General features: G+C 48.4%; 1 pseudogene; it reads left to right on the forward strand.

Moving 5' to 3' along the window:
• The first annotated feature begins 265 nt into the window (after positions 1 to 265).
• Positions 266 to 2,195, forward strand: LOC111858157 (zinc finger protein basonuclin-2 pseudogene; annotated as a pseudogene).
• Positions 2,196 to 4,976: the final 2,781 nt, after the last annotated feature.

The raw sequence follows: 4,976 nt of genomic DNA on the forward strand, positions 1-4,976 counted from the left end.
TAGGTTGTTTTTACGGTTGACAAGATTGAAAACGTTCCTGTTCTCTATCCATGAATGTAATGACTTCCTGCATGGTGACACAGGCGAAGAAGACTGAAAGGGAAGCTAAGAGAAGGAGGGTGTGTGCGGTGTCGCTCTGTTAAGATCTACGAGGTCTTTGCTCCAGGAGGCCTGGACATTGCAGGCAGGCAGCTATTTACCTTTAATCAGCTGTGCCAATTATGCAGAATCAATGACTTCTTGTGGTGTCCTTTGTTCCCCTTGATATGGCCTTCAGGATGCTGCAGGCAAGGTTCTGGACCACTGGACTATCATGTCCCGGGAGGAGGAGATCTGTCCATCTAGGAGAAAGAAGGCCAGGCCATCGCAGTGCCCTCATCAAAGACTGACTCTGACATCAGGACTTTCATTGAGAGCAACAACCGCTCTCGTAGCCCCAGCCTGCTGACGCACCTCGAGAACAGCAGTCTCTCCACTATACACCACTTTGAGAACATCCCCAACAGCCTGGCCTTCCTGCTTCCTTTCCAGTACATCAACCCAGTGTCTGCCCCCATGCTGGGTCTGCCCCCAAATGGGCTCATGCTGGAGCAGCCAGGTCACAGGCCACGGGAGTCCAGTCTGCCAAACCTGAGTGACCCCAACGAGAGCAGTGAGTCGGAGGTGTCTCTCTCACCGTTCCGCTATGGGCAAAGCCCAGGCCTGGGGGGCACCGGTGTCACCGTGGCGATCGAGCCTAAGCCTGAGCCTGCTAGCGTAACAACCATCTCCCCGACCCCCACCTCCCAGCAGCCTCAACAGCAGCAAGCACCAATGCAGCAGCTGGCTGGACTGAGTGAGCAACATGCATTTGTTAAGAGTGAGCAAGCCAAGAGCATCGTTACCTCGTCCTTCTCCTCCAAGATGCATCGCATGCGGCGCATGGGTTCTATCTCACGCAAGGGCCGAGTGTGCTGCAACGCATGCGGCAAGACCTTCTATGACAAGGGCACCCAGAGGATCCACTACAATGCTGTGCACCTGAAGATCAAGCACCGCTGCACTATCGAGGGCTGCAACATGGTGTTCAGCTCCCTGCGCAGCCTCAACCGGCACAGCGCCAACCCTAACCCCCGACTACACATGCCCATGCTGAGGAACAACCGTGACAAGGACCTCATCCGCTCCAGCGTTGGCTCTGGCACATCTGTCATCTCCAGCACCAAAAGCAGTTTGACTCTGACCAGCCCGGGACGGCCACCTCTTGGCTTCACTACCCCACCGCTCGAGCCCATGCTGCAGTCTCCCCTGCAAAGTTCTCTGATCTTCCCATCCTTGAAATCAGTCCAGCCAGTACAACCGATACCCCCATTCTATTGTGCGCTGTTGTCCCCTGGGGATCTTGTCAGTTCACCGGTCTCCCTGCCCACCAGCTCCATACTCCCTCCGGCCTCTAACAACATGTCTCTCATGGAGCAGCAGGCCTCGGCCTCTGGCTCCCACAATCCTCTAGTGGCCGAGGCAGGGCTTGTCAGCCACAAGCTGCCTGGTACTGGCATTCAGGAACATTTTGTTGACCCCACACCCAAGAAGAAGCCCCGCAAATCCAGCATGCCAGTGAAAATTGAGAAGGAGGTCATCAGCGTGGCTGATGTGTTCGACGACAAAGAGGAGGAGGAGGAAGGGGTCAGGGTCCTGAATGGAATGACTAGCACCCAGGGATGCCACCATCCACATTCCCACCTTTACAACAACAGCAACCACAGTGGGGGCAGCAGCCAAGCATCTCCCAGCCGGGATGAGGTGAGCCCTGGGCTGGCACTGAGGAGCATTCTCCAGCTGGAGCAGGATGAAGCTCGGACTACCAGCAAGAGGTGGAGGGGGCCAGCGAAGGGAAGGGTGGCTCAAACAGGGCAGACTGGGTGAGGGGTGGTGCCAGGGAGGGGTTCCCAGAGCTGCCGGGCCAGGGGGTCGACCCGAGTGCTGTCCCGTGCATGCTGTGCCACAAACCATACAGCTGCAAGGGCACTCACTTCAAGACGGTACATCTGCACCAGATGCAGCGCCGCAAGGTTCCGGGCTGCAGCCTCACATTCTCCTCGGCGCGGAGCTGCAACCAGCAGAGCAGAACCCCAGCCTGCGCCGGCATGTGGCCAAATGACTGCCCCCCACCCCCAGGCCTCCTACTTTCACACTGTACTTGTGGAAGTCTCTAGATGCGCTTGGATGGGTAGCTCTGCTGCTGCTGCATCCCTGTGGCCCCAACACGTCCTGTCGCTTCCATGGAAACCCTCGTCCATCTCCAAAGAAACTGTTCGGACACTTCTTTTGTGACTGTTGCTCGCAGAAATGGTAGTAATAAGAAGAGAGCCTTCTCGGTGTATTATTAGTGTAATAATAGCTGTAGGATCACGCAGGCCCCACAGCCAGTATTTTATGGCCGCTGAGGGAGTGAGTCGGCCATGCCAAGATCTCCCTCCGTACCTCTTTGACCCAGGGCCCCTCTCCAGGAAGCCGAAGCCCGCATTCCAATGTTTATGGCCCTCAAACGGAGGACCCAGATAGTGGAAAGGGGGGGAGATCCTGCATCTCTCTGGAGTGGGACAAAGCTAAAATCATATGCCATCTATTGTGTATTTGATTGTGTGTTATCCTCACTATTATTTGGCATCATTACTGTAAACTTGGTGGATGTGTATGTGTCAGTCACCATTGTCTTCTATTCCTCTTATGAATGTCCCATTGTATCTTCACCACTTGGACAATTATATACATATATATATATACATATATATATATATTAATATGCACAGATAGGTAAACACTGGGGTTATCCAACCACGTGCTCACACCTCTCTCAGAGAATAGGGGGAATGAGTTTAAGTGGTGTAACCAAGTAGGTAGAAATGTTTGAGCACATAGTTATTTAGTTAATAGAACTAAGGAAGGCCCCCACCCCTCACCAAAAGGGGGGGGGAAGGGGTAGAAATGCGGTTGCTTATCTATGCCTTACAGTCGTAAATCAGAGATTCGCGCTCTTTTCCTGCCTCCCTTTGTCTGAAAGAGACTATGCAATGTATGTGAAAACTTGTGTACTGAACCCCTTTTTAATAGCCCGATTTGCTACATTTTATAATTTGGCAATGTATAATCAACCCTGTTCTTTTACTGAAGTAAAGAAAGTTACCCAAGCCATCCTTAATTATGACACACTGTATGCAATGGGGTACAGCTTCAGTAAAATATACCTGAACTTGTCACAGCTGTGAGATATGCCACCTAGCCATGTATTCTGTACATTGATGGCAATAATAAGCATGCACCTCATAAGAGGAATTATAAATTAATCAATGAAAATTAGCAAAGGTTTGGATCTAAGGTGGAATATCATGTTTGGTATCAATGTCATCCTAAATTATGTCCGAATGTGAATCCGGGGACGGATTATTACACAATTGAACCTATCCAAAGCTAAATTACTTAATTAAAATCAGCACAAAAGTTGGCCAAAGACCACCATAAATCTATGGGGACATTCGGGGAGCCTGCAACCGGCCCCTCGGATCCAGGTACCAATTCTCATTGGGTATGAGTTGGACCCTGGGTCATGAATATTCATGGGACCCATGGGGCATAAAAACCTCACACCCAGAGAATCGGAAGGAGGAGGAGGAGAAAAAGTCATCGAAAAAAACGTCATCGAAAAAGGAGAAGAAAACGTAAAGCCTCCAATCCAAGACTGCGGGAGAAACTACGCGCGGAGAAGATTAAATCTACCATCGAAACTACGAAGCCTCTTCGCCGCGAGTTTCAACAAAAGATAAAGCTGATCCCCGCTGCAATCACGTAAACTCACCGTCAACTCTCTCATAGGCAACTAGTACCGGCTGATTTACACTGAAATCTGGGTTGCCTGTTTAGATCCTAGGCTTGCCGTTGCAGAACAGTATTTAATCAAAGCTGATCACTGTTTCCTACTGTAAATCCATTTTCCGTAATTTCGTTATTGTGTTTGTATGTATTATGTTATGTTCAATTCCTACATAGCTTTTAAATGACCCATTAACAGAGCATGACAGCCTCATCTGTAAATAACATCCCAGAGGGTTCTTTATGTAAAAAATGTACTGAGGGTGTCAGTGCCCATGCTTGTTTCATTTCATGGCACCTCCAGCTCTCAGACTGAAGGAAAATGTAGCCTCTAGCTCATTTGATTTCTTTATTTTCACTTTGATGCACACTTCAGACTAAAAAAAAAAGCTCAAATTCTTTTATAAATGTACCAATGCAGAGAAGGCCTGCATGCTTTTGGCTTCTGAACATAGGATTTGTTCTTTGTGTTGCCACATTTGTATGTTGACCCAGTCTTGCACTTTTCAAGTCTACAAGGGGATGTGTAATATTTTGTGTGTCTTGAGGTCACCTGCCTCTAAGGTGTTTTAAGAAAATGCTGATGACATGATTTTCTGCTTTCCATTTGAAACAACCATTGAGTCTTAGCGCAATAGCAGATAAGCAGAGTAATATTAATCTCTGCTTTTAGCTCTCATAAGAGCAGCCCAAGTGCTGTTCAAGGTATTGTTCAGAGAAAGATCTCTGAGGTATCATCCAGAGTGTGATATCCAAGCTTAGTTGTTACTTCATTAATGTTCCTTCCAGAAGTTGACAAGATTTCTGTATCTCGATATTATTTACATTTTAATGCTTCATTTAAGGTGATCCAGGTGCTTTCTGAAGACTGCATAAATCAAGCATGTATTTGAACTTAACTGTGACGAAAAACAAATGAAGTGTTTTCATATTTCAGGCTGGGGACACAAGCATAAGACACGAGTTTTAAGTTTGCTCTCCAGAAAATCTGGCCACAAGTCACTTTGGGTCCTCACTTAGTGTTCTGATGTGCTGTACCGTCACTAGTGGTGCATAAGTATAGGTAGCCACTGGAGACAAACTTCACCAGATCATTCAGCATTTGGATATACACTCACCTAAAGGAT

Source organism: Paramormyrops kingsleyae, chromosome 2 (genome assembly GCF_048594095.1).
Source record: "Paramormyrops kingsleyae isolate MSU_618 chromosome 2, PKINGS_0.4, whole genome shotgun sequence".
Classification (NCBI taxonomy): domain Eukaryota; kingdom Metazoa; phylum Chordata; class Actinopteri; order Osteoglossiformes; family Mormyridae; genus Paramormyrops; species Paramormyrops kingsleyae.